Source organism: Empidonax traillii, unplaced genomic scaffold (genome assembly GCF_003031625.1).
Source record: "Empidonax traillii isolate 1590-97213 ecotype Southwest subspecies unplaced genomic scaffold, ASM303162v1 scaffold304:size641404, whole genome shotgun sequence".
Classification (NCBI taxonomy): domain Eukaryota; kingdom Metazoa; phylum Chordata; class Aves; order Passeriformes; family Tyrannidae; genus Empidonax; species Empidonax traillii.
Window position 1 is genome coordinate 583,643 of NW_020955497.1, and position 22,110 is coordinate 605,752.

Consider the following 22,110-nt stretch of genomic DNA (forward strand, 5'->3'; position numbering starts at 1 on the left):
CCAGGAGAAATTACCTTTCCCCAAGGTGATGGCTTGTGCTGCTGCAGCAGGCTCTGGCACACACGCCGGCGTGCGGCAGCCAGCGGGAGGGAGCAGCGGCAAGTACGGGCAGAGCCTCCTGCCCAAGCTGGCCAGGATGCAGCAAACACCTCCCCTCTCCCTGCCCCGCTGCATCTCCTGCAATTAACACAACCCTAACAGCAGGCAAGGCAGCAAACTGCCTGCGAGCTGGCAGCCAACACCACCACCCCCATCACCACCCCCCAACGCCGGGTCTGAGGCGCGCTTGCAGGTACGAGCAATTTTAACTACGGCTTGGCTTGGTTTTGGAATCACCCTCGTGGAGAAACTGCAGTGAAAAGGAAAACTTTCCACGGAGTGTGATCTTTGGCTCCCCGTCCTGCCTCGCTGGGCTCCTGCCCCGTCACGCCCTCCCGATGCAAACAAGTGGCCACAGGACAGAAACTGCAGAGCTGGGACGGGTCCTGCTGGTGCTGAGGAGGAAATTACTGTGTATTTATAGACTGGACGCTTTCACACACACTTACACACACGCTAATAAAAATATACTCTTCAGGGACCATTAATTACTTTAAGAAATGTATTTCCTCACTTGCAATCAGATAAAGGAATTATCTTCATCCTGATGTCAAGGTTAAGTTCAGACTCGGGCCATGGCCAGTGGGGTTGACATGATCTCCCAGGCTGTATGAAGTGCCCATGGGAAGCACTAGTGCATGGAAGCCCCCAGATTTTAGCAAACCTTGATTTTCCTTGGGTTTTCATTCAAAATACAGACTGAACAGAAGCCAGAGTGGTCTCTGCAGTTGCAGAGGTGGGAAGAAGTTTCTCCCAGAGCTGCTTCCTGGACAGTATCACAGTCACGGAGTGTTGGGCTTGGGAAAAAAATTACACTGCAAAAAGAGCATCATTCAGATGATCCAACTTTCATCCACAGGCTTGAAAGGTAACGCTGGAGAACAAACATTTTCCTTACAAGGCACAAGCAAGGAGCACAGCCCTAGGGCTGCTCACAGGGGACAAACAGCCCTTCCCCGCAGGGAGGTCCCACTCCTCACCCCACAGCTGGTGTTACCACAGCAGATTCCAAGCACCAGTCACAGCCACGTCCTCTTCACCTGCTGCACTGAACTGTATGGAAAAGATCTCGGGATTTGACAAACTGTCTGTCAGAGGCACTGCCATGGTTGGAGGGAGCCTGAACAGTGACCAGTAACACATCCCCCATACATTTTAGGAAAAGTTTTCTCACAGAAATGGTTGTCCAGCCCTGGCACAGCTGTCCAGGGCAGTGGTGGAGTCCCCAGCCCTAGAAAGATTTAAAAGATGTGTTAATGTGGCACTTGGGGATTTCCACGTGCTGTGGGATCACCACCCTGCACCCAGAAAACATTCAACCCCCATCGAGCTCCAAAATCCATCTCCAGACACACAAACACTGATATAAAACCTATTTACAAGTGGGCACACAGGAACCAGGAGCCAGTGCTGAATTTTGCACACTGATACACCTTGCAAGCACAACAGTGTGATCTCTGTCAGAACATAAATCGCCTGCCCCTGATGGATTTTTAATGCTGCTCCAAGTCTCCAGTGAAGAAGCCACGACCCACACAGGACCCTGCTTCCTACCCCCTGCCTCAGCACCATTCCCTGTGCTGTTACTGAGGAAAACGAGGGGCTGAGCGAGGAGCCACCGTGATTTATTTAACGCAGTTTAGACCCACACGTCTGAAGAACCAAACCTAATCCTTCTGGGCAACAATCTGATCGCAATTCTAAGGCTTAACCCCCCTCCCACTCTCACCAGTGAAGCGGAAATTCCCCCACACTGTGCAAATTCTACAAAGAATTTGGGGAAATAGCAAAAACTGGTGACTGCAATTGAAAATTGTGGGGTTTAAGGCTTTCTGCAGAGCATCACGTTGCAATATTTACCCAAACTATAAAACATGCTTCTCTCCCCATCCTTCCCCTTCTTAGAAGGCACTTGGGGCTACACTGACTCTCCTCACTGCACAGTCTGTCTCACCATCAGGGCTTTGGACAGTGCCAAGAAGTACATCTTCAATTTGTTGATTTATCGCATTATGAATTTGGAAAAATCCTCCAAGCCTATCATTTGCATGTAGCTAAGTCTGGGCGCATTTCCTCACTCGGGCAACAATTTGCCTTCTGTAGCAGGGCTGAGGGGGCTCAGCTCTGGGCAGTTTGTTCCCCTTGCCTGAGCAATCTCCCACGTCATTAGTGAATAATGAGTTTATTTATGGGGTAAAATCCTCCGATAAACGTGAAAAATGCCATTCAGGGCCCAAGAAGAAGTCTGTACACTCTGAAAATGCACCAAGCCAACAGGATCATGAGTCAGTGCACGTGGCTTTCTAAGGACAAAACCTCCATGGATGCAGCCACATCAGGATCGTCCCCTGGGATTCTATCAAGAGTAAAAAGCTGCCCCAGGCTGCCCAGCCCTCAGAGCACAAAAGCTGCAGCCCCGACCCATCTTGTCCTGAGCCTGCACTCAGCTCCCCCTGCTCCACAGGGTCTTCCCCAGCTGCTGGAAGGGCAAGCACAATCCTTCCAAGAGGCAGGAGAAGGGCTCCAGTGCAGGAGACCACAGGTCCTGCACGGCATTCCCCTCCTGCCTGATCCCTGCCTGGCAGAGACTTGTGCTGCCACATGCTCTAAGTGCTCAGATAAAGGAATCAGAGATTGCCAGCCAAAGAAAAGGAATAAGGAAATGTCTTCCTCTGCCTCCTGCTTGCAGCAAGACTAGACTTTTCCAGGCCTAACAACATAAAGACACACTTTCAGCACTAATTACTAAGTAAAAGACTTGCCTACATGTAACAGTTTTAACGTGGTAAAGCCAGCATGTACAGCCACGCTAACAAAACCCACAGCCAGAAGGATTCTGAGGTCTACCATGACAGCACCCATCCTGAGGGGCCAGGTTAGGAACCAAAAATACCATGTGCAGCCTCCAAGAACAGCTTCATGCAACCTGGCTTAACCCTCACCACCAGGAACAACACACGTTCCAGGGTCCTGCCCACAGCCATAAATTAATTACTGAGCAAACAAAAATCTGTTATTTCAAGCCCATCCCTTGCTCCAGTGTAACACCTCAGCACCCTGAGCCCCAGAACCACACATCCAAACAACCCCGGTCTCCTCTTGGGAGAGCCTGAAGTCCAAGCTCACAGCCAGATCTACGTGTTTGGGTCGGACCTGATCTGCAGGCAAGCTCTCACCAAAGAGAAATAAGAGCAATTAAGGACAGTTGCACACCATCTAGTTGAGTAAAACGCATCAGGTTTATTGCCCCTGTGCTCTTAGGGAATAGGAGTGGCAGGGGAACAACTCCCGTACACACCAGCAGTGGAAGTACTGAAAGGACAGGGCAGGGGCAGAGGTGCTTTGTCTCAGCATCTTTAGGCTGAAGGAAATGGTGCTGGCAGTGACTTTGCCTTTTCCTCCCTGGCAACTGAAAAGGAGAAGAAGAAGAAAGCAAAATTAGTCATTGCAAAACAGCAACCAGCAAGCGAGAGGTGCGGGTGAGGAGACAGCTGGTCTCCAACAGAGAGGAACCAGGGAGACGTGGGAAGCAACAGGGCAAGGGGGAATAGCTTCAAACTGAAAGGGAGTAGGTTTAGATTAGATATGAGGGAAAAATTCTTCCCTGTGAGGGTGGTGAAGCATCAGCACAGGTTGCCCAGAGAAGCTGTGGATGCCCCATCCCTGCAAGTGTCCAAGGTCAGGTTGGATGGGGCTTGGAGCAACTGGGATAGTGGAAGGAGTCCCTGCCCATGGCAGGGGGGAAGAACAAGATGACCTTTTAAGGTCCCTTTCAACCCAGGCCATTCAGTGATTCTGTGATGATTCTATGAAGTGACTAGACAGGACCCAGCTCGCTGCACAAAAACTCACCTGTGGGGATTAAAGAGAATACCAGACACGTTTGGAGCACTAATGTGAGGTCTTGGGTACCTCTTGGCTGCACATCCAGTGTGCATGAGTTTTGCTGAGGACCAGGGTCACACCTCCAATGGGATCATTCCTTAGCTGGCCACAGGCATAGGCTGAAAGCTGCTCCAGCTTGAGGGTGCATTCCCAGCTCAACACTCTGCCTTGGAACAACACCCTAGAGCCACTGACACCACACAGCAGAGCTCAGCCCCATAAGCTCAGCATCCTCCTCAGCCAGCAGGGCTGACCCCGGGGAGTCCTGCAGGAGCACAGAACCCTGAAGCCACGTCGCCTTGGGGACACACACCACCAATATCCCTGCGTGTGTGGGCCATCCTACAGGATGTTCTTAGTCCCTACAACCATAGAACTGGCACATTCTCTCTGAGCAAACCTGTAATCATTGCCTAATCTGCTTATTAGAGGACTGCTCCTAAATTTGAGTACTATTTCCAAGGAATAGAGGAAATATTGGACCAAGGGTTGTCTCTGGAGAAGAGCAGCTGAAGCAGCAGCAGCAATCCAGCCTGCTGGTCCTACAAACCATCTCACCTTTCTGTGGATTCCTCCCCCCACCTCAATTGTGAGATTTATTACAAGAATTTGCAGTGGTCTGTGAGACACTGTGAGTGTTGGCCATGCTCCCGAAAACTGAGGAATTGCTGAATTGAGAATTGCTCTGGCTGCTTAATCTCAACAACCAGGGATGCTGAACAAGCCAGCAGGGTACAGGTTTACTTTTAATTACTGCTCAGAGCACGCTGCTCTAGTAAACAGACACAAAAAACCAATTCTTGTTTCTTCCTTATATTCTTTTCCCATATACAGCCTGAAATGTCTGAGCCAGAGATGGTAAACAGCCCCACCACAACACTTTTACTGGCTCGCTTCTCAAGCACAAACCATTTCAAACAGCACATAAACCCACCTGAACACCCACCTCCACGAAACAACGTCCATCTACTTACAGCCAGATCATAATGCCCTGAGGGTCAGAATGACAGAATGGTTTGGGCTGGAAGGGACTTTAAAGATCATGTCTTTCCAACCTGCTGCTTGCAGATCAGATTTCTCCTTTTCCCAGGGCTGAGCTGGAGAAGAGGTAGAGGCTGACAGCTCCTACAGACATATCTGGATTTAAAGCAGGGAAATACTGGATGTATGGATCAATTTGCAGATTCCACGTTGTCTTCTACCAGCTCCACTTTATGGATAAATTACTCTAAGACTGCAGAACCCTCATGTGCAGCACAGAAAAATGACCACTTAGAATCTTCCAAAAATTGACAGCATCTCCCTGAAGTAGGCAGGCAATATTTTAAGAATTTCAGGTGCTTTCAGTGGACCGTCTCTGTGCCCACAAAGGGTAACACACGTGCCCACTGTCACCTGCACACCCTACACTGTTTGCATTACACCAGAGTGAGTACTTTGGCTCTTGGGCAGTCTCTGGGGGTTCATTCCTCAGCTCAGAAATAGCTTTCAAAGAGCTCCTTGGCTCCTGAAAGACGAACTCAGAGCCTTTATTAATCCTCCTAGTGACCGAAAGGCACTTTTCCCTGCTGTTTCTCCATCCGTTGCCATCAACACTGGCAAGGGGAAGGCACAGCAAAGGGAGGGAAGGAGCCCTGTGGGGCCAGGAAACCTCTGCCCACGCTGCCACCTCCATCTCTCCGTGAATTTCTGAGCGCTGCATCTTCCGTAAATCTCTTTGACGAATGAGGAGCCAAACATCTGCGAGTTGTCTGAATTAGCGTGAATTTGGCAGACTGAACGGCAAACTCGCATCGCCCCGCAGCCTCTGGATTCCGTGTTTTCCTCGGGTTCATTAAACACGCAACAATCTGTTACCAGAAGATGGTTCCTACGTGCACAGGCTGCCAAGGAGCCGGTTTCGATGGCTCTGGTGGAGATGGGGGACTTGTGTGAGGAGCAGAGGGGGGCTCTTCCAAAAGCAACAGGACAAGGAGAGGACGGGCTGCACCCACCCTTGCCTCCTCCAGAGACCACCCACCACGTGGTGAAGGCTGTCTCTGACGTGTAATCCCGGTGCAGCCAAAGCTGGAGGTGATTTTGAGACACTTCAAAGGAAACAGAGCAGAGGGTGGGTCGAGCAGGGGGAGGTGCCCACAAAAGCCAAGGAGGTCCCTGGACATCATCCCAAGGGGGATGACTGTGCCACAACCAGGTGGAGAAACCAGGCTCTGCCAAGGTTACTCATACCCTTAAGCAGAGCCCTGGGCCTGAGGCATCCCTGATACTGGGGAAACTGGGGGGGTTCCCACTGCTGCTGGGCACCACAGGACCCAGGCAGGCAGCAAAGGCATCGCCAAAATCAAGCCACGGGCACAATGGTCCAATGCTGTGACTGGAGGCTTTGCCTTCCCTCAAAGGAAGTCTTTCGCTGCGAGGAAGAAGTCAAAGCAAACACCCACTCACCGTGTTTACCCGTTTAAATCAAAGCCAAAGCAGCACTGAAACGTGCCCAGCAGCATTTCCACGGAGTCATTCATTGAGAGTTTTGGACTTGGCTTTTAGCTGGTGTTTTTAGTATCGCAAGGAGACGCTTGCGAGGCTGGAATAATACGGAATCTGTTGCTGTAACGCGCTCCCAGCTCCTGCGAGGTGTCAGCAGCACGTAGAGCCCAAACCTTCTGTGGGTTTGGCTCCCCCAGGGCCAGGCAGTGAGATGCTTCCCCCCCTGTGCTGCTGAGCACCTGGGGTAAAGCTGAAGTGAGCCCAAGGTGCCCCTGCCTCAAAGCAAGGTACCCCACCAAGGTGCTTGCCCAGCCAGAGAAGTAATTCCCACAGAGGACAATTTTCCCAGCATTAGGATGTTTCATCCCCTGGGGGTGGCATGGAGCAGAGCAGGATGAGCTCCACTGTAGCTTGGCAGCCATAAAAGCCCAGATTTTGCAGCCCATCCCAGAGGCGAGGAAAATTTAAAAAAAAAAAAAAAAAGTTAAGTGGAAAATGCAAACAGCCCCTGGTTTTATTTGGGCTGGCAGGAACATCGTCCTGCCCAGCCTTCCTCGAGCTCATTTATGACAGTGTGAACATGCAGTAGTAAAGGGGTAAAAAAAATCTGAAGTCTGCTTTTTCCACCCCAAGAGTCTCCATCTCTGCACAGTCTCCATACATTTCATACATTACACTCCCTCTTTCTCTCACCCCAACCCCCCCCAGGTGAAAATCAGGAGGAGAAATAGATTCCTCTGTGCCGTGGAAAGGGGAAGCCCAAAGGACAGAGAGGTTGGCCCCGGCACCAGCGTGGTGTGAAACACAAAGCCCGCTCCTGAAACGGCATCCCGAGGAGAACTGACCTAAATGCTGCATCCCATCCCGGCTCCAAAGCTGCCAGCAGGCTACCAGGAAGGGAACTGTGCCAGGTGTTTTGTCAGTGCACAAACATGAATGATTGCCCAGGACAAATAGGGCAGCAAAAATATCCACCTCCATCACATGGGAAAAAAATATGTATCCACTTGCAACCCTAATGAGTGAAGGAATTAATGAATCCTAGAATTTGTAAATCATTGCGAAGTCCCTAAAATTCTGACACCACCCTAAAATGCATGAGAGTGCAAGCTAAACACCACGTTGTTAGAAAACAACCTAGAGAGTTTTTTTATAGATAATAAGGACAACAAGAAGTGCCACTGACAATGACAGAAAGAACAGTGGAAACATTAGTCACGACGTAGAAAAGTGAGAAATGGTCAGTATAAATGCTAACACTGTCCTGAGGAGAAAGGGAAAGGACACGGTCATGTTTGTCAGGAGTAACCTGGCATGATATTAAACAGCAAGAACTAAATATAGATTGTTCTTAAACAACAGCAGCAAATAATTTACACCTTCAACTGTTATGAGATTGTGCCAAAAAGCCTTCTGAGCCATCACCACCGATGCTCCCCGAGGACTGGCATAATGTGATGGCCCCGAAAAACTGGAGCCCGGCAAGGCTCTGGTTTCAGTGCGAGGTCAGGGAGTCAGGAACCACTCTTACAGCACCAGGGAAAGAGCTCTCACCTCAGCAGATGTCTTTGTGCAGGTGAAAGGGAGCACTGGCACAACAGACCTCATTAGAGCACACATACGGGTGTGTGACAGCTATCGACAACTCTCTAACTGGCAGATCCCAAACAGACCTGCAAATAACTGGCAACACTGGCTGCAACAGGAACTAGACTGTCACCTTAGGCCATGCGATATTTCTGGCAGTAATTGGGAAGGAAACAGGAAAATCAGTGCTGTGTAAGTGACTCGAGACCAGCAAAGCCCTAAATAGAGAGAACAACTTGATAACACAGAACGAAGAGAAGCAACAAGCACTGTCTATAACAGAGACGTTAAGATACACCTTAAAAAACTAAATTGCTTAAAAACCACTCACCTCAAAGGCAGGGGCATGTCCCCAGGCTCCTGCACGGTGCAGCAGATTACCAAGGCATGCAGGGATATGGCCACAGGCTGGATAAACTGGGGCTCTCCAGGAGGAGCAGAGATAGCCCTGTGTCTGTGCTCTGCACTCCACGACTGCCACGGGGGCACCTGGAGCCTCCTGTCACCTCTGGCCAAGGTCTGGAGGAGAACCCGAGAGTAACTGAGGGACTTGAGGACACAGGGACAGCACAAGGCTGGGGGAATGTGGGGTGGCAACTGCTGAGGATGACCTGGCTGCCTCCAGAGAGGGCAGGAGAAGCCAGGCAGGTCCCTCAGAGGGAGCAGATCGGCGCTGGGACACCTCCCAGCGCAGCGGGAAGCTGGGACTGTGCAGGTCCAGAGCAAGGGCAAAGTGCAATTTTTTCCTGAACCAGCACAGACAATAATCATCATAATAAACCACCAGCACAGTAAATGACTGCAGAGGGCTCCCAGTCAGTGCTACAGTTTCATCTCTGCCCTGGGTGGGCTTCCTAAAAGACACTGAATCATAGAATCACTTAGGTTGGAAAAGACTTTAAGATCATCAAGTCCAGGCTCCAGCAAGAATTAATTTGGAAAATTACTAAAAATGGTGATGCATAGAGCAGTCCCAGGGAGAGGGGCTCTCTTGGCTCACTGCCCTACACCCCGAATGAGCTGCTGCCCCCTTTCCCCAGCAGCCCCATGTCCCAAAACAGTCACCAGGGTGGGATTTGTCGGGATCAGGAGGGTGGACTGACAGAGCAGCCCCTCTGCAGGCTGGCCTGGCTCTTGTCCCAGCTTTAACACTCCTTTTGAACCTGCCACCTTCATGATGCATTGTGGGGTACACAAAAGACAGGCACGGGGTGGGGGGGCATTGACAACACAGTCCGTCACACTGGAGAGTCAGGACTTCTTATTTTAAATTAAGTTTAAAATACTTACGTCTGAAACCTCCATGGGAAAAATAATTTCTACCAACAACCTAAACCATGTGCAACCGAAAATGTGTGTGAGAGGTTCTAAATGAAGCTTTTGGTAACTCTAAATCTTCATTAACCATGATGCTTTCACTTTGAGAAGTACCATCCCGTTGCACTGCATTTCGTTTATAGCACAACTGATATTCCAATAAAAACAAAATCACAAAGTGGCCTGGGTGGGAAGGGACCTTGAAGATCATGTAGTTCCAACCCCCTGCCAAGGGCAGGGACACCTTCCACTAGACCAGGTTTCTCAGAGCCCCATCAAGCCCGGCCTTGAACACTTCCAGGGATGAGGCAGCCGCAGCTTCTCTGGGTAACCTGTTTTTCTGAATTAACAGAGAGGCTACAAAACCAAATGTGGATATTTTTTATGCTTTCTGTATCTTCATAATTATACCAGCTCTTCAGCTTTGGCACGCAATTGTAGCTTTTGCCATCTAGTTCATAGTATTAAAACTTGTCCTTTCAAATAAATTATACAACATCCATTTGTAACAGCTGGGACAAAAAAAACAAACAAACACATGATAACAGGGTTAATAATATATTTTATAACATGGATATATTTATAAATATATAAATACAATATTTATAAATATTTATAAATATAGTTTATAACATTGGTAACTATTTGCCAGCAGGCCAGGAGGCTGAAGGTTTTCAGTAAGGTTAAGGCAAACCCAGAAACACAAAACTCACAGTTACTGTGACTTTCTCACATCACTTGAAATGAGAAATGGCCACCCCCACCTGGCCTAACTGTGCTGTCAGGCTGTCCTGACCAGGCAAGACCCCTTGTCTGCATTAATGCCGTTTTCCTTCCCTAACATTTCCCAGTGGTGCAGAACAGTGATGGCAGCACTTGTACAACTGGGGCAACCGAGGCAGAGGAGCAGGAAGGAGAAAGGAGAAGGAAAACACTAGGAAAGAAAATTCTTAAATACAAGTAAGTGCATAACAAGCTTTAACTCATCCCCTGGGCTTTAGAAGAAAGGAGAGGGGTGCCTCTCAAATCCCCCAGCCCAGACCAGGCGCTGAGACCAAAGCAAGCTGCTGATGCCCCTTGACAGCCACATCCTCTGTGCCACCACCTCCCCAAGCCCCGCTTCTCCTCTGCCACCCAGAGGGCTTCTGGTCCTCCCTTTCGAGGGCTGCTTTTTGAGCAGGCAGAGGGAGAGCAGGTTTTCCAGCTGCCAGATCAAAGCTTGCCGGATCCCGTTTTTTTTACGAACCCTGAGAGATGTAAGGATATACAAGCACAAAAAAGCCACAAAGTAAAACTCTGCTTTCACCACGGTCCCAAACCTACCGCACAGAGCAAGCCCTCAGCTCTGGCTGCTGAAAGCAAATCCTATGGCCAGGAGCCACAAGTGCAGGGAATGATGTAGCCCAAGGGATGCTTCAAATGGACTACAGAGGAGTGACACCAATGCTGCTGCTATATTTAATCCTCTAAAAGCAAAAACCATGACCAGGTCTCCCTCGGGTACATTTTTGGGGGAGGAGGTATAGAAACTCAGCGCACCAGAACAGAGTTTTTGCACTCACTCAACCAGTTCTTAAAACACTGCTCAAACGAAATGATTACAGAGCCAAATTCACATGGTACCTCCCACCCATCCATGCAGGGGACCCACAGCCTGCAGCGCTGGGATCAGCCATGCTCCACGCAGGGTTTGGTGCTCCTCCAGGTCAGTGTAATGCAGTTTACTCCTCTGTGCATTTCGAAGAAACTTCTAACACACCAAATCTTATTTATCTTGCATAGCATATGTCAGATCCATAAGATGTGGCATCTCACACGTCCATCACATCAAATACAATAGGCCTCAAAAGTTGTGGATCAACCACCTGAAGCCAGGAGAAATTCTGGTTGTAAATTAACTGCATGATGACGCTTCTTAATTTTCACTCCCTACTTCACCTGTTGATGACTAAAGACTCACACAGCGTGTACTAGCAGAGACTCACCAGCCTGGTGAGGTTTTAGAAACAGGCTCTTGCTAGGGAATTTTTGTCTCTCTACGGAGAGCCAACTCAGAAAAGCTTGGAAAAACAAAACAGCCCATGGACCTGCTCTCTGGTTCTCTGTCCCAGAGCCACGTTCTGCATTGCTGCTCTACAGAAATAGCTGGGTCATGGGCAGCCAGGCTGCAACTGTGGGAGCAGGAGTATGACCTTGGAAAAGTCCTTTTTCAGAGTTAAAACACATGGCCACTTCTCGCAGGGAGGCTCGTGTGCAGAACCAGAGCTCCAGGGCTCAGGTCTGCCAGTGCCTCGACTGCTTTCAAGGAATTTATGGAAGGTCCCATCCCTACAGAGAGCGGTGGCACTCACCCCATGCCCTGCTGGCTTGGCAGGGGACAGGGAGCAGACCCAGGGGGCTTCCCCGGGCTTCATGACCCGGTAGGCACAGATGAGCAGCACGGTGGAAAATTCCCTCTCCTCTTGGCTGATGTGTTTATATTTAGCTCTCAGGGGAGCAGCCGTGCTGGAGGAGCTGCTGTTTGGGAGGTGTTTTTGCCCAGCCCCACGGGGACCCCTGCAAGGTTAAGCTCTCACCCAGCGGGCCTGACGTGGGACTGATGGCAGTCACAGAGTGGCAGTCCCAGCCCTCTGCCACTCGTCAGACCTTCTTTTTTTTTTTTAGTTCTGTTTCCCCGAGTCAGCAGGCTTGCTTCCTCTTCCTCCTCCTCCCCGTTTTGGGAGAGAAAAGAGCAGAAAAAGTCGGCCAAGGAGAGAACTTGCTTGAGCAGCTCCAGAGAGGCAACATCCCAACTCCTCTGCTAGCCTGGTCCCTCGTAGCCACAGGAATAAAAGCTGTCTTTCTGAAGGTGTTTTCACTCTAGGAAAGAGTGCAGACCTGATACCAAGGCTCTGCTTGCCCTCTCTCTCCCCCTGGCACATGGGAAGGTGACTCAACCTCTCCAGGCTGAGCTCTCCAAAGAGCTTTGAGCATCTCTGGCACCTTGTCCTGTCCCAGCCCAAAGTTGGTCCAAAGTCTGCTCTGCCACAAGAGAAACCATGTGATAAGGGAGGGGGAAGGAAACAAAACCAAAATCACCCTTTCAATCTGGGGGTGTCCCCTTTTCCATCTGAAATTTTACAAGGCGAGTACAAACTCCCCCCACCCCAACAAGGATCAAGAAAAACTCTGTGCATCGTAAGAAAGGAAGAAGGAAGCACAGTCTTAAAGCACGCAGCTGCCATTTGAGAAATCAGAATTTAACCAGCAATAATGAAATCGGCAAATTGGATAAAGTTCATCCCCCTCCCCATCCCATCAGGACACAGCCCACAGTGCACAGAAATACAGGTGTTCTGGCAAAAAGCTGTATGTCTCATTCTACCCATACTTTTGCTGAAAGTAAAGCTTTCATACTAGAAAAAATACTAATTGCATCTAATTAACCAAAGCAGATTTGGGGATTTATATTGGTATATGCTTGCCTATTTGCATGTGTGCGTATTTATGCACATGCATATATTTATGCAGGTATCCATACCTCAGAATTAGCCTACATTGGTGCTGGCTCTGTCCCACAGCCTGCCTGATCTCCATACACAAAAATCTGGATCTCACTCACACAAATCAATTATCTACTGAACTGATTTGCCCAGATTTTCTATGCTAAGCCTTGCATTTGCAGCAAAAGGCCATCTGCTTTCTATAACCAGTGTGGTTCCTGGACACCTTGGCCCTGCGGAGAGCTGGAAGTCTCAAAAGTTTTTTCCTTCCCTGCTCTGTGTTCAAGCTGGAAGTGAGAAAAGTCTGGAGACGGGGATTCAGCTGCAAAGCCGCCAGCACGCGTGGCCGTGCTCCACGTGGCCGTGCTCGGCGGGGCATCCTCCTCTCCTCTCAAGTGGAGGGAAGGAAGCAATTCCACGGCAGGTTGTTCTGGCTGGGTTTCCCCCCACACACACCCCAACCACCACTCGTGAAAGCCAGGAGGTTGCATCCTTCTGCCAGCAAAGTGCCTCCAGCGTGGGGTGAGCAGCCCTAATCCTGCACCCCTGAACGCTGCCGTGCCAGAGCTGGGTGTAACACACCCACCACAGCAAGAATTCTCAGGCTCCTGAGGACTTTTTTAGAAAAGAAGAAATAAATTAGAAACTCTCTTCAAACCTGAGTTTGAGCCACGACAGGTAAAGACAGAGCAAACTGCTCTGAAATTCAGGGTTTCTTACTATCACACCAATTAATCTGCTTCATGACCCACCCCAAATATTTTCTCTAGAAACATTATCTACATTGTTTTGGGGTTTCTTTATTTCTTTTTCCAGCCCTCAGCCAAGCCCTGGTAAACATTTCAGCCCACGTCAGAGGCAGGCCAAGGGAATCTGGGCTTTGTGATTTCAGCAGCATCTCCTGTGCTCAGAGATACCCGACCCTGGGCAGAGATGTTCACAGCACTCCGTGTTTTTACTGGATTATCGCAAGGCACTGCTACCTCTGCAATTTGCAAGTAGTTTTTAATGTGTCAAAATAGACTTTCGTTATTGCTTGAGGATTCAAAAGGAAAATATGCACATCTGGTTTCAATCGCGAACTGAAGTTTCGTCTATCAGCCTATTTCATAACAAATTACGCTTACTTTTCACTCCAGAGGATTTCCTAAGGAGGGGATGAGCTGCCAAGGTACACCAGCGCCTGTGGAGACGGCACGGCACCGAGAGGCAGTGGCACTGCTCAGTGACAGGCACCGTGCTGCTGCAAACTCACTCCGTGTCGGGCAAATTAAAATTATCGAGGGAAAAAAATAACCCTTATTCGTGAAATCTTTGCATACAGCCGTATGTGAAACCTTCACGTTTCGTAGAACCTGAACTACCTGACGTCACTGAACGGAGAAACAAGACTTAGGGACTTTCTAGGACAACTCCACCGCCAGGACACTTCACACAGTAGGAGCTGCCGTGTCCTAGAGCAGCTGTGTTGGATGTTGGAGACCCCCACCCGGGGGGGGGGGGGGCAGGTCTGCCCCTGTCCCTTGCTGCCGGGAGCCACCTCGCACGTGCCAGAATGAAATCCGAAGCGTGGCACGGTGGGAAGAGTGAGCGATTACCCTGGGAGAGCATCCCTGCAGGGATGCTCAACCACAGCTCCTCTGGGCTGCAGCCCCCACCGTGAGAACGCGAGACTCGGCATCCGAGTTTCAACCCCCTTAAACATCACTCTCGGCCCGGAGAAAGGAAAGCACGTGTTGATTCGCTTGCAGGAAGAAATTCCAGTGGCAAAGGCAGAGGAATCCGACGGGGAGAGAAGCGCTCGCTCCCCGCACGCCCAACTCTGGAGAGCCGCCCTTCCCCGCACGTCGGGCGAGCGGTCGCGGCTTAGCATCCCGCACCCCCCCGGCCGCTCCGGGCACACACCCCACTGCCCCGCACTCCCTTCGGGCGCCCAGGCAGCTTCTCCGCGGTACCCCCCGCTCACCCCGGCGCGGGCGAGACCCGACGGCACAAAGGCGGACATCCCCCAGCCCGCTCCGCGGGGATGCGGCAGCGGCGGGGGGTACCACCATCCTCCCCCCATCCCCTCCGCGGCGCCCCGGCCGGGCAGGGCGCAACGCCGCCCTTTGTCCACCCCCTCCCCGACACCCGCCAGGGACGGCACGACCCCGCTCGGCTCCGGGCATCGCTTACCGAGCCCTTCCCGTGGTGGCGGCGGCGCGGCCCGGCCGGGCCGGCTCTGGGCGCCGCTCCGACCGCGCTCCGCTGCCGCCGCCGCCGCCGTGCTGCGGGCGGGGCGGGCGGAGGGAGGGAGCGGCGAGGAGGAGGAGGAGGAGGTGGAGGAGGAGGAGGAGGAGGAAATGCTCTTGTCACTTCCTGAGCGGAGCCAGCGCGGGCAGAGCCCGGCCCGCACCTGCGGAGCGCCCGCCCCGGGGACCCGCGCACCGGAGCGCTCGGTGCGAGGGAAGGCGGGGGGAGGCCCCCCGGCTGCCGCCCCGAACGGGCATCCCAGGGGTTAAACATCACCAGAAAGAGCGTGTGTGTGAAGGGGGGGAAAGTCCAAAAAATGATAAAAAAAGGGGGATACCGCGTGGCCATCAGGCTCTGCCCGACGGGGAGCCCCGGGCTGGCGCTGGCAGCGCTCCCGCGGCATCACTGCCCACAACCAGCCCCGCAGCCCGGGATGCCGCGGGTGCGGCTCGTGTGGGGCTCCGCGGCTCGTTCAGAGGCCGAGAGTGACTCCTGGTGGCACGGCCGGCCCGGGAAGGAGGAGGAGGAGGAGAAGAGCTGGGCTCCATCAGCCACGAAAGGAAGGGTCCGGTCCCCGCTATGGGAAGTAGCACTGAAGTTTTGGCACATCACAGGTACTTACCATCCACTGCTGCACCCGCGGGTGGGATTCGGTATACAAAAAAATCCCACCCCTTAGTTTTTCTCCGTTTTTCATAGAATAATGGAATAGTTTGGATTGGAAGGGACCTTTAAAGACCATCCAGTTCCAACCCCCTGCCATGGGCAGGAACACCTTCCACTATCCCAGGTTGCTACAACATCTGTCCAACCTGACCTTGTAAACTTCCAGGGATGGGGCAGCCACAGCTTCTCTGGGCAACCTGGCCAGGGCCTCCCCACACTCACAGAGAATTCCTTCCCAATATCCAGTCTAAACCTACTGGTTTTCAGTGTGGAGTCATTCCCCTTTTCCTGTCACTCCAGATCCTTGCCCCAAGTCCCTCTCCAACTCTCTTGGAGCCGCTTTAGACACTGGAAGGGGCTCTATGGTATCCCTGGAGCCCTTTCTTCTCCAGCCTGAACAACTCCAGCTCTCCTAGCCTGTCTCCATAGCAGAAGTGCTCCAGCTCTCAGACCATCTCTGTGGCCTCCTCTGGACTCGCTCCCACAGGTCCATGTCCTTCCTGTGCTGGGAACCCTGGAGCTGGTTGGACTACTCCAGAGTTGAGGGCTCACCAGAGTGGAGTAGGGGGGAAGAATCACCTCCCTTGACCTGCTGCCCATGCTGCCTGTGATGAAGCCCAGGTCACAGCTGTGTTTTTCTGGGCTGCATGACCTTTCATGCCAGGTCATGTGCAGCCCCTCATTCACCAGCACCCCCAAGTCTTCTCAGCAGGAATTTTTCCCAGCACATGTTTTGGGAGGGGGCTGTGATTTGACAGAACAAGCTGAGCAAAATACTGCAGGAGTGAAGGTGGCCATGGGTCCTCCAGCAGTATTCAGAGGCACATCTGCTTGGCCTCACGTGGGAGGTGGCCTTTAGGAGCGATGTGCTCTGACAATAACATTTTCCATCCACCCAAGCTGCACCGCACACAGCACGCGGGCTCCTCCCGAGAGCGGGCGTAATTAGCGAACAAGGAAACTACATGACAGCTAAAAGGAAGATTTAGAACTCATTACAAAACAGAGCCTAAACATTAATCTTAAACATATGCGAGTAGACAACACAGATGTCATCGGGAATGAATCTGGGGCTGAATTTCATCCGCCCGGCTGGATGGCCGGGCACACCGCTGGGGATGGCATGTGGGGACAAGTAAGGGCAGGAACAGCAAGGGAGGCTCTGGCTGGGTAACTCAGCAGCGCTCTGGGTGTCCTGCCCTGCTGCTGCACAGCCCAGGACACCAAATAACTGTCGAGGAAGACTATCAGTTAGAATTTAATGTAATTGAGAAGGAAGAGGTGAGCAAGCGGAAGTAGCGGGTGGAAATTTAACAAGGGAGCAGCTCCCACCAACACAGCGAGGACTGATCTCAACAGAAGTGGCTCCATACTCAGTACACATAAAATTAGGAGTGGCTGGTTTGAGTGGGCGACAAACAGGGAGAAGGGTTTGATGATGTGAAGGGGCTTTCGCATCAAGCTCCTCCGTCCCACTCAGTATTTGCTTTTCTTATCACGTGTTGAGACTGGTAGCAATAAAACACTTGCTAACTCCTTTTCCAGAACTTGGGGAATCAAGTTTGAAAATGTTTTTTTTATGGCTTCCCAGTGGAATATTTCAGCAATAAAGCTCGGAGCGTAATTGAATCCATTCCCGTGGCAGCCTTGGGCTCCAAGACTCAAGCAGAAAGTTGCTTTCTGTCTGCTCCTGCAGCTCGCTCCAAACCCAGCATTTTCTGCCTCTCATCCTCCGTGCTTCCCAGCAGATGAGCTGGCTGTGGAGCATTCCCAGCACACGTGAAAGCCTGTTGCTGAAGCACAGACCTGTTCTCCACAGATAGTATTTGCAGTAATGTTGTTGAAATGTAAAGGCTGCCCACAGTTCCCTGCTCTGGGCAGTGCAGAAGACCTTTGTCAGGAAGGGGAAAAGACAGAAATAATTTTCGTGCTTTAAAGAACTGGCCAAGAGAGTTTAGCTGTCGTGGACAGAAAATCCATTCAGTCCAACTCTGAGCTGATTTAATTTGTGTTTTTGTCTTGGATGTCAGCAGTTTTGCTACCCACTCACTAGGAGCCTTCCTGATGGGAGATGGAAACTGTGGATAGGGAAAAATCTAATGATCTCCACCGTCCTTCTGAAATGATTCTGGGGTCCAAGTCATTGACATGTCGATGCAGCAGTGCTAAGCCCTGTGGAAAAACACCATTTCCTTCACTTCCAGTGCACAGGATTGCAGCCTGCTTCCCATGTAGCCTTTCCAATGCTTCACTACCTGCTCCAGTTCGTTGTTATTCGAGTCATATGCACCAAGGTTACTAATAATTTCAGAAGTGTCCCTTTCACAATGACCTACAACTCTGCACTGTCCTAAGCACTGGAGCGATCCCAGTTATTTATGGGTTTATCCTTCTGCCTCTCCTGCCAGGCAAGGAATACAGGTAGGGGACTTGCCCAAGGCCAGAGAGTCAGTGTCCCAGTCACACGATGTCCCAGCCATCCAGCTGTGCTGGGTACCACGTACTCACAGGGACATCTGGGCTCCATCAAAGGTTCTCCGAGAGCACAAAGAGGAGACCAGCTTCAGAAGCCACACTCCAGTTCCAGGGGAACTCCTGAAACTCACAAAATCTAAATAACAGCAAGCACAAGTATTTTTAATAGGTATTTTGTACCCAGGGAACAAACACATCTCTGTAATATGATCAATGTGCCCTGGGTCAGGAAGTACCTAAATTGCTAAAAAACTGATACCAACCGAGACCTGATACCCAAACAGCTCCTGTGCAGAGGTTTGTAATGAGGGGTGCAGTTCTAACTACATCTGGCATACAACAGGATTTCCACCAAAGTTATAAATCCTATTTAACATGAGGTATAGTTGCTGCACATGCAACAGCTTTGTGTTTGCTGCCTCCCTTCCCACCTTGGCAGAGGGCATGACTGCTGAGCTCCAGGCTGCCCCACACGAGGTGCAGTGGAAATAGTCGATGGATAAAATAAACAGACCATGAAATACATGTGTGAACCTCTCTCTTGCCTGAACGTGCCTATCACTTTGTCAACCATGTTTGTGTCTGCACTGGCTTAAGATTAAGACCAGAGTTATTTGTCCCTCATTCACAAAGCTCAAGGCAGCTGCAGACACGCCCCAAAGCAGCACCCTACATTGGGTAAGTTCGGGAGTAGCTGGACAGGCTAATTAACACCACCAATTGGGGTGAAAGAGCCTGGATCCTTCTGCTCAAATCTCAGTTCTCAGCCCCACCAGCAGTTCGGATTTCTCACTCTATGCACACTCTTCCCACCTCAGTTTGATGCATGATGCTGTCCATGAATACCTGGCTGCTGCAGGGGCTGTGCTGAGGTTTGTTTCTGCTCCCTCACTGGTGTTTATTAGCTCTGGCTCTCCAGCATGGGCTTATGCACTTGTGATTATCCAGGATTTATAATGCTACCTGGCAGCGATTGGTTTGCCTGACAGCACTCAGTTTAATTTCCAGTAACATAAAAATGGGCTCATTTCAAGCTATGCTGTTCCCTAACAAATTGAAATTAAGCCGCAGGTCGGCTTTTCCCTCGCCTGCGTTAAACAAAACACGCCAGCGCTCCTTTTCCTCCTTTGTCTCGAGGCTATAACACCTCATCCCCTTTCACTGAAAGCCCTTGGTAGCCATTAACTGCTCCTCAATTTCGCTGCTACCCACAAGGGTTGGGTCACGCTACGCGAACTTCCAGCCAAGGCACGGGATGGAGCCGTCCCCTCCAAGGCAACCGTACCACCCATCCATCCCTGGAGCAGGTAACGCCGGGAAGGGCAGTCTCCCCCTCTTACCTTATCCCAGAAAAGGCAAGGGAGCAACGGGAATGGGAAGGCAGAGCTCCGCATGGCAATGCAGAGCCCTGGCCCAATTATTTCTTAAGTGCTCTCCATGTATTTTACAGGAGACGATTCGATCCCTTAAAATGCTTAGAGGGCCTATAAAATAGAGCAGTTATTGTTGTAGCAAGCTGTGTTCTTTACCTTTCAGCATGCCAAGATTGGGAAAGCAATCCCAGTGCCAAAACACTGAAAATTTTGCTGTATGTTGCTAAATACCACACTTAAAGATTTTGTCTGGTACGAAATAACATAAAATTTGGCAGCCTTATAACCAGGCACCCTGGAACACAGTAGAACAGACATAGCAGAGTACATATACATGCAGATTTTCCTCACAATGGCTACAGTGCTGCCAGTGCATTCCTGGAATGTGGAAATACATGGAAGCCAGTGTCAGTGATGGAGAAAAGCATGCTGTGCCTAATGTACCAGAAAAGCTATTCAAGAACTCATCCTGACATAAAAAAAAACCTCCAAAGAAGCTGTGTCAGCTCATCTTTGGATCTTTCCAAGTATCTATCCGTTCTTCCTTGCACACTTGGCTTCGCCTTGCACACCTGGCTACAAACCCAGTCGTTCCAAGGGAGGGATTGCTGTTCATCCCCTTGTTTGCCCGTTCAGGCTCACAGAAACATGTGCAGAACTGAAATAACTTCGATGCAAAGGGTATGAGGGAACATTGTTTGCTCTCCAGAGACTCACACCTGAGACCTGTGCGTGTGGTGGGACGCGCGCTTCTCCGCTCAGGTATAAACGAGCTCCCCTGTAAAACGGCAACAGCAGGTTTAAAACCCCAAATATCTGTGAAAGCTCCTTTTCAGAAAAGTACAAAGTAAAAAATAAATAAATAAATAAAAAGCTGAGTCTGTTTTTGCCATAGGTGTTCAATACCCCAAATCCTATGACACAATCAAGGCATCTGGCTATTCCCAGATTTCAGAAATGGTGTTGCAACACCAGATTTGAATTTGAGAAGGTGAGCCCATAATGCAAACAGTTATTTCAACCTGATGCTCTCAATAATGATTTGAAGAAATATTCTCCTGATGGGACAGAGAGCCTGTAATTACTTGCTTCATCATTGCTGGCCCTGTCTGCGAAAGCAGCTGCCATAATTCTGTTGGTGTTTCTGATATAACCCAACAGCTCTTAAAAAAAAAAAAAAAAAAAAAAAAAGTAGCTCCCAGAAATTCTTCTCATTACACAGAATTATACTGGGTTTCAAGAACAGAATATTAATTCCATATCTTCTAAGCCTCCAAAAGAACAAACCAAAAAAAAAAAAAAAAAAAATTTAAAAAAAAGCCTACGAACAGAATTGCAGGTCAGGCTGCCCGGGGTTTGGAACAATCTGGAAGAGTGGAGGGTGTGCCTGCCCATGGCAGAGGATTGGAACAAGATGGTCTTGAAGGTCCCTTCCTACTCAAACCATTCTGGGATTCTATGATTATTCCTGCTCCTTAAGGACCATTCAGTGAACATCCTCTCTTATAAATAACAAGCTGGTCACCAAAAGGGAAGTCAAGGAGCAAGGGAATATTCACCTTCTCTCTGAATTTTCTCTGCTCATTGAGTTGTGTCACAGTTTTCATGTCTGGCATTTCTCACTCCTTAATTTGTATATACATGATTAGAGGAGTATTTACTTCAAGAAAGTACTGTGATGCTGAAAAGGCAAAGGCTTTTTGTCTTGAGAATCCATTTACCTCACACTCTAGCAGGGCCCCATGTGTAGAAACTCCCTTCGATCAGACATCTCAGATCAATAATTATTTCATTACTGTGGCTCAGTCACCTCTTCCAGGTATTTCACGCTGACAGTTCACTTCTGTGATACACCCTATAAAATTCCAGGATAAAATGCTCCAAGCTCTGTCAGTAGTACAAGCCCCACTACAAACACAACGGTGTTTGCCTCTCCCAGCAAATGCCTCAGAAGAGAAACCCCTGAACGCAGTTTGCTTGGCAGTAGGAGGGATCAGGAGCTGGGTGTCGGATGCAGGAGCTGCCCCAAGCACAGATGTTGGTGGAGGTGCTGCTTCTTTGCGCTTTGGGCACTAAAAGCCATCTCCCATCTCCCTGCAATAAAAGGTCAGTCCTGAGAGCATTCTACCCTTCAGTACACTTTCAGTGAACAAGGGAACACAAACCCTTTCTGTTCTGCCCATGTTTTATGCAAAACTCCAGCGGGAAGGTTTGCCAGCTCCGCAGCGTCATCCAGCCTAAACTCGGTCCTGCAGGAAAAGCCTGTGGGCTCAACCACCTCCGAGATCCACGGCAGATGTTAGTTTTACTACCCACAAACCTCATATTTGACAGTGAAATCACATACAGGGTTTTCAGACAGCAAAACAATAGGAGGAAAATGCGTTTTAAATGCTGCATTTATTCTCCCGTAGCCCGGCGTTGCAGCTGAAAGAAACCCAAGAGTCACACAGCTGTGTAGTCATGAAGATTCCAGCCTTCAGGAACCACCATGAAGCACTCCCCAAACT

General features: G+C 50.2%; 1 protein-coding gene across 2 annotated transcripts in view; it reads right to left on the bottom strand.

Moving 5' to 3' along the window:
- FAM53B (family with sequence similarity 53 member B) overlaps positions 1-15,089 on the bottom strand; it is a 57,036-nt gene extending 41,947 nt beyond the window's left edge. For both annotated transcript variants that reach the window (XM_027890953.1, XM_027890952.1), the window contains exon 1: positions 15,030-15,089. The gene's annotated coding sequence lies outside the window, so the exon portion shown is untranslated. The remainder of the gene's footprint in view (positions 1-15,029) is intronic.
- Between the last annotated feature and the right edge of the window lie 7,021 nt (positions 15,090-22,110).